This window comes from Salvelinus sp. IW2-2015, linkage group LG19, assembly GCF_002910315.2.
Source record: "Salvelinus sp. IW2-2015 linkage group LG19, ASM291031v2, whole genome shotgun sequence".
NCBI lineage: Eukaryota > Metazoa > Chordata > Actinopteri > Salmoniformes > Salmonidae > Salvelinus > Salvelinus sp. IW2-2015.
The window spans coordinates 33,299,007-33,306,909 of NC_036859.1; the positions used below are offsets into that span (position 1 = coordinate 33,299,007).

At 44.2% G+C, this 7,903-nt stretch overlaps 1 protein-coding gene and 1 long non-coding RNA gene across 2 annotated transcripts in view; one reads left to right on the forward strand and one right to left on the reverse strand.

The window, feature by feature from the left end:
* The window catches only part of LOC111979369 (eukaryotic initiation factor 4A-II-like), a 336,073-nt gene that overhangs the window by 191,639 nt on the left and 136,531 nt on the right, over positions 1-7,903 (forward strand). The gene's annotated exons all lie outside the window — the stretch shown is intronic.
* On the reverse strand, positions 684-3,133 carry LOC111978940 (uncharacterized). Its single transcript, XR_002879254.2, has 3 exons — positions 3,049-3,133; positions 869-951; positions 684-757 (listed from the first exon to the last, which is right to left on the reverse strand). It is a non-coding gene; the product is annotated as an uncharacterized lncRNA (long non-coding RNA).

The window sequence follows — 7,903 nt, forward strand, 5'->3', positions numbered from 1 at the left end:
GATCAAATGTGGAGCTGTATATATAATTAATTTGACTCTTTCTTTATCTAGGCAAGTCAGTTAATATCACCAAACCACAGCATGTATCTGAAGTCTTTAACCATACTTGTGTTTTTATTTAATGCACAGTAATGATGTTTTGATACAAGAACACCAGTGACATATTTCCTCAGGGCAGTTTACGGGAAAGCTGTGAGGCGGACTTAAACTAAAGACTGATGTGAAACACATGGCTACGTGGGCGTAAACTCCATGTTCTCCCTCTGGTTGTTGTGTGGAAATCATGAAGTGTCCCTCGCAAAACCTTCTCTACACAAACCCATATGGTGACCTTTTCCGAGATAGCACTAGGGAAGCTAGCCAAACAAAGCTAAGGGTGGCTAGGCTACGCTAGGGTAATGCTAACCTATGCTAGCCTAACACTAGGCTAACGGTAGGCTAACGCCAGGCTGCTAGATCTCCCATGCCTTGCTAACAGATATATCGGGGCTTTGCTTAACAAGGTTGTGCAGCATACTGTGATTAAAGGAACAGATGAGTGTTGTAGTTTTTGTGTGTGTGTGTGTGGTGTGTGTGTGTGTGTGTTGGTGTGTGTGTGTGTGTGTGTGTGTGTGTTGTGGTGTGTGTGTGTGTGTGTGTGTGTGTGTGTGTGTGTGTGTGTGTGTGTGTGTGTGTGTACTGTCCTTTGGGCAGAGGTTGGGATGCAGCAAGACGTAACCGTTGGGGTCAATGGCAAGTAATAGCCATTTGGTCCAAACTACAAGAGATAGAAAGAGACGGGATAGTTAGTGTGTGTGTCGATGGTATTGATGGTGTTCTGGATACTTAACATAGGCTATGTGGGTATGTGTTAGTTGTGTGTACTTACTGTAAATCTTGGCGTTAGTCTTTTGATGTCGTCCAGAGACACATCGATAGCCATCACTCCAGGATCAGCTGGTTTTGGGGCCTCTGGGAGAAAAAAACAAACAAGGAAAAGTGGTATGAGACCAAAACAAAGCCTTATATAGTACCTCACTCAGAGGACCCCTAGTGCTTCACACACACAGCAGTATATCACTCAGAGGGACCCCTAGTGCTTCACACACACAGCAGTATATCACTCAGAGGGACCCCTAGTGCTTCACACACACAGTAGTATATCACTCAGAGGGACCCCTAGTGCTTCACACACACAGTAGTATATCACTCAGAGGGACCCCTAGTGTTTCACACACACAGTAGTATATCACTCAGAGGGACCCCTAGTGGCTTCACACACACAGTAGTATATCATCACGAGGGACCCCTAGTGCTTCACACACACAGTAGTATATCACTCAGAGGGACCCTAGTGCTTCACACACACCGTAGTATATCACTCAGAGGACCCCTAGTGCTTCACACACACAGTAGTATATCACTCAGAGGGACCCCTAGTGCTTCACACACACAGCAGTATATCACTCAGAGGGACCCTAGTGCTTCACACACACAGCAGTAATCACTCAGAGGGACCCTAGTGCTTCACACAACACAGTAGTAATCACTCAGAGGGACCCCTAGTGCTTCACACACACAGTAGTATATCACTCAGAGGGACCCCTAGTGCTTCACACACACAGTAGTATATCACTCAGAGGAACCCCTAGTGCTTCACACACACAGTAGTATATCACTCAGAGGGACCCCTAGTGCTTCACACACACAGCAGTATATCACTCAGAGGGACCCCTAGTGCTTCCACACACAGCAGTATATCACTCAGGGGACCCTAGTGCTTCACACACACAGTAGTATATCACTCAGAGGGACCCCTAGTGCTTCACACAAACAGCAGTATATCACTCAGAGGGACCCCTAGTGCTTCCACACCAGGAATTATCACTCAGAGGGACCCCTAGTTCTTCACCACACAAGCAGTATATCACTCAGAGGGACCCCTAGTGCTTCACACACACAATAGTATATCACTCAGAGGGACCCCTAGTGCTTCACACACACAGGATTATATCACTCAGAGGGACCCTAGTGCTTCACACACACAGCAGGCATTCACAAAAACAATTTTACTCCGATGACTCAAGTCCCTTGGCGACTTTAAAAAACATTTCCAAAGTAAAGAGCACAGTGGAGATAAAAAAAGTCCTTTAGAAATCCTTGTTGTTACTGTGACTCATTAACGAGTCATTCTCAGCCTGGCTTTAGTCATACAGGTCCATCAAACACCATCCATGTATTGATACGTAGGCTATGTGTGCTGTTTTTAAATGTATGTAGTTCTGTTCTTGAGCTGTTCTTGTCCACTAATTGTCTATGTTTTGTGTGATCCCAGCAAGAGTAGCTGAGGATTTCACAACAACTAATGAGGATCCTAATAAATACCAAAATACCAAATAGCATCATCTTGAAGTAGTTAGCTACTGTTATCAGATGCTGTTGCTTCCTGTGGCACAGAGTGGGCAGCCTTTGAAGAGTGACACTATATCAGCAAAATGGCTGACAAGTACCTCACCAAGGAGATAGTAGAGAAAAGGACCCACATCGTAATCGACTGCCGAGCTGACAAGGTAAAAATCTGTCGTTCTGCCCCTGAGCAAGGCAGTTAACGCACTGTTCCCAGTCCTGTGGTGTGACCCAGTGTTCATTCTGGAGGTGAACCTGGCTGAGAGTCATCAACTCCCTGCTTCTGGGACATACTGCTGTGCAAATCAAACACACTTCTGAAAGCTCATTGCGGGAATGCAAGTAAATTAGTAAGTAAGCAAGTAAGCAGTCAGCCAGCCAGTCAGATAGCAGTCAGTCAACCAGCCAGCCAGCCAGCCAGTCAGTCAACCAGCAGTCAGTTAGTCAACCAGCCAGCCAGTCATCACGCCAGTCAGTCAACAGTCAGTCAGTCAAACCAGCCAGTCACCACCAGTCAACCAGCCAGTTAGACAGCCAGTCAGTCAGCAAGTCAGTCAACCAGTCAGTCAACCAGCCCAGCCAACCAGCCAGCCAGCCAGTCAATCAATCAGCCAGCCAGCACAGCAGTCAGTCAGTCAGCAGCCAGCCAGTCAGCCCTGGTACCTGTAGTCCCCTCTCTTTGTCAGCTTTGGTGTTGGTCTTGTTGAAGACGGGAAGTGTTCCTGTGATCACCAGACCCAGCTCCTGTAAACCAGATCACATGTATTTTCAGTCAGTCTCCTTTAGAACAGCATGTCAACACCCCTACTGGTCTTATCAGACTGATAACAACAGGTATAATATGCACCAGTTGAGGCTGGTGGGAGGAGCTATARGAGGATGGGCTCATTGTAATGGCTGGAATGGAATCAATGGAACGGAGACAAACATGTGGTTTCAATATGTTTGATGCGTTTAATACCGTTCCATTGAATCCATTCCAGCCATTACAATGAGCCCATCCTCCTATAAGTCCTCCCACCAGCCTCYYCTGCTATGCATTCTCTATGCACATGTACTGTATACTGGTGTAGGTTGTGTTCATGTACTATAGTCTATGGGTAAGAATAGTACTTGTAATGAAATAGTAGCCTGGTCCCATATCTGTTTGTGTTGTAAACTCAAGCACTCAAAACTCAATATGGGACCAGGCTAATGTACTAGCCCTGTGGAGCAAGACCACAAGACAGATTAGAGTGAGAGTCCATAAAACWAACTTTCCATTGGTGTCAGAGAGGGTAATTAATGACGCAAATACACTTTCCAATACAAACACCAGCTATCTAGTTATAAATACAAATAGCAGAAATAATGGGAAGCTGTGCAGGGTAGTATTTACAGTGTGAWTTTGGGGACAACAAGGCATACACAGGGTGTCAAGCTGTTGACTATGGTAAGTGTAGATACTGTATTATAAACTTGCTCTGTGTGTCAGAGTGCAACTAGTGACGCAAACACCCTTCTAATACAAACACCAGCTGTCTAGTTCTAAAAGTAGCTCATATCAAAGTCAAGTTGCGTCCTGACTTAAACAGTGGATAAGGGATGAAAGTGCATCCGATAGAGAAAACGTCACGTTTCCATGTTCMATCATATAACATTGTTTACTATGGAACGATCCGGRAAAAAAACGAGRAAGAAATCTTCCCCGAAATGAATGGACTCAAAWTGACATKTYTTTGCAGGTAACCAGACACAGGGCCATGTGGTGTGTGTGTATGTGTGTGAGTGCCGGTTTGCTTGTGTGTGTGTGTGAGCACACACAGTGGGCCTCTATTGTGACGTGTGGCTGGAGAAGCATCTGTTTCCAGTAATGAGGTGGACAGCCTCCATCACCACGACAGGGAAGACACCATCTCTCTAGTGCGTCTGGATGGTCTTATCGGATGTGTGCTTACTGGAAATGTGCAATGACCTCTGAATCTGTCATGGTGCAATCTGGAATCAGATGTCCTTATTGCACTGAGACTGTGTCATGCTGTTGGATTTGACACTATACATCCATCTTGCTATGTCTCCAACTTCACGTTATATACAAAACAAAAATATAAACGCAACATGGAAGTTCTGGTGCCATGTTTCACGAGCTGAAATAAAAGATCCAGAAATGTTACATTGGCACAAAAAGCTTTTTCTCTTAGATTTTGTACACAAATTTGTTACATCCCTGTTACTGAGCGTTTCTCCTTTGCCAAGATAATCTATCCACTTGACAGGTGTGGCTTATCAAGAAGCTGATTAAACAGCATGATCATTACACAGGTGCACCTTGCGCGGAGACAATAAAAGCCATTCTAAATATGTGCGGTTTTGTCACACAACACAAGCCACAGATGGCCTGCTGACTGCAGGGTCCACCAGAGCATGCTACTGCAGAATGTCCAAGAGACGCATGCTGACTGCAGATGTCACGACACATGTGATGATGTCAGATGTTGATATCATTTATGTTAATTTATCTACCATAGAGCTGCCTCCAACGTCATTTTAGATAACGTCCAACCGGCCTCACAACTGCAGACCACATGTATGGTGTTGTGTGGGCGAGCGGTTTGCTGATGTCAACGTTGTGTGAACAGAGTGCCCCATGGTGGCGTGGGTTTATGGTCTGACCAGGCATAAGCTACGGACTACGAACACAATTGATTTTATCGATGGCAATTTGAATGCACAGAGATACCGTGACGAGATGCTAAGGCCCATTGTCGTGCATTCATTCGCACCATCACCCCGTTTCAGCATAATAATGCACAGCCCCATATTGCAAAGATCTGTGCACAATTCCTGGAAGCTGAACATTTCCCAGTTCTTTCATGGCCTGCATACTTACCAGACATGTCACCATTGAGCATGTCTGGGATGCTCTGGATTGATGTGTACAACAGCGTGTTCCAGTTCCCGCCAATATCCAGCAATCCGCACAGCCATTGAGAGGAGTGGGACAACATTCCACAGGTCACAATCCACAGCCTGATCAACTCTATGCGAAGGAGATGTGTCGCGCTGCTGAGGCAAATGGTGGTCATACCAGATACTGACTCGTTTCTGATCCATGCCCCTACCTTTTTTAAGGTATCTGTGACCAACAGATACATATCTGTATTCCCAGTCATGTGAAATCCATAGATTAGGGCCTAGTGACATTTTTTATTGATTGATTTTCTTATATGAACTAACTCAGTAAAATCTTTGAAATTGTTGCATGTTGCGTTTATATTTTTGTTCAGTATAAATATTGTTCTGAAGCCAACGTCCCACCGTGTGTACTGGGTTGTTTCTGACTTGGCTCCGCTGCTGTTCAATAGAAATCAATACTGGTTGATTTATATTACACGTATATTTTGACAGCTTGTTTCAGTGCACTCGGTCCTTGCCTTATCCACTGTTGAAGTTCATACAAAACTTGAACTTGATATGAGCTATTTCTAGAACCAGAAAGTGTGTGTTCATGTAAAATATGAACTTGATACGTGATATTTTTAGAACTAGATATCTGGTGTTTGTATTGAAAATTGTATTTGGTCACTAGTTGGACTCTTGGACACCCTTAGCAAGTTTATTACAGTATGTGCATTAACCATAGTCAACAGTGTCTTTGGTGGTACTGTAGTATTGGGAAGTACATTTGCTTCACTATTTGAAGCCTTTGACACCCAGTTTGCATTAGTTCTACCCTCAGGGTTGGGTAAAGTTGTACAAATATGTACAAATATTGAATTCCAATGAAATTCCAAAAGATTAAATGTTTTACATTTCCAATTCAATTCCAATAAAAAAGTAAAAATATTCCAATTACATAACTTGAAAAAATGTCATTCAAATTTATTTCAAAGTAATTCTCCACGAGTGAATTCAAGAATTGAATTGAAATGTCAGTTTAATTGGAAATGACCCCAACCTGGTACAGTTTAATGAAACTTGACCCAACCCTGGTACAGTTTAATGCAAAACTTGACCCCAACCTGGTACACTTTAATGCAAACTTGACCCAACCCTGGTACACTTTAATGCAAACTTGACCTCAACCTGGTACACTTTAATGCAAACTTGACCTCAACCCTGGTACACTTTAATGCAAACTTGACCCCAACCCTGGTACACTTTAATGTAAACTTGACCCCAACCCTGGTACACTTTAATGTAAACTTTTTTTTATTTTTTTATTTCACCTTTATTTAACCAGGTAGGCTAGTTGAGAACAAGTTCTCATTTGCAACTGCGACCTGGCCAAGATAAAGCATAGCAGTGTGAACAGACAACACAGAGTTACACATGGAGTAAACAATAAACAAGTCAATAACATGGTAGAAAAAAAGAGAATCTATATACAATGTGGTGCAAAAGGCATGAGGTAGGCAATAAATCGAATAATTACAATTTAGCAGATTAACACTGGAGTGATAAATCATCAGATGATCATGTGCAAGAAGAGATACTGGTGTGCAAAAGAGCAGAAAAGTAAATAAATAAAGCAGTATGGGGGTGAGGTAGGTAAATTGGGTGGGTAGTTTACAGATGGACTATGTACAGCTGCAGCGATCGGTTAGTGCTCGGATAGCAGATTTTTAAAGTTGTTGAGGGAGATAAAAGTCTCCAACTTCAGAGATTTTTGCAATTCGTTCCAGTCGCAGGCAGCAGAGAACTGGAAGGAAAGGCGTCCAAATGAGGTTTTGGCTTTAGGGAGGATCAGTGAGATACACCTGCTGGAGCGCGTGTTGCGGGTGGGTGTAGCCATCGTGACCAGTGAACTGAGAAATAGGCGGCACTTTACCTAGCATAGCCTTGTAGATGACCTGGAGCCAGTGGGTCTGACGACGAACATGTAGCGAGGGCCAGCCGACTAGGGCAATACAGGTCGCAGTGGTGGGTCGTATAAGGTGCTTTAGTAACAAAACGAATGGCACTGTGATAAACTGCATCCAGTTTGCTGAGTAGAGTATTTGGAAGCTATTTTGTAGATGACATCGCCGAAGTCGAGGATCGGTAGGATAGTCAGTTTTACTAGGGTTAGTTTGGCGGCGTGAGTGAAGGAGGCTTTGTTGCGGAATAGAAAGCCGATTCTTGCTTGTGATTTTGGATTGGAGATGTTTGATATGAGTCTGGAAGGAGAGTTTTGCAGTCTAGCCAGACACCTAGGTACTTATAGATGTCCACATATTCTAGGTCGAACCGTCCAGGGTGGTGATGCTAGTCGGGCGTGCGGGTGCAGGCAGCGAACGGTTGAAAAGCATGCATTTGGTTTTACTAGCGTTTAAGAGCAGTTGGAGGCCACGGAAGGAGTGTTGTATGGCATTGAAGCTCGTTTGGAGGTTAGATAGCACAGTGTCCAAGGAAGGGCCGGAAGTATATAGAATGGTGGTCGTCTGCGTAGAGGTGGATCAGGGAATCGCCCGCAGCAAGAGCAACATCATTGATGTATACAGAGAAAAGAGTCGGCCCGAGAATTGAACCCTGTGGTACCCCCATAGAGACTGCCGAG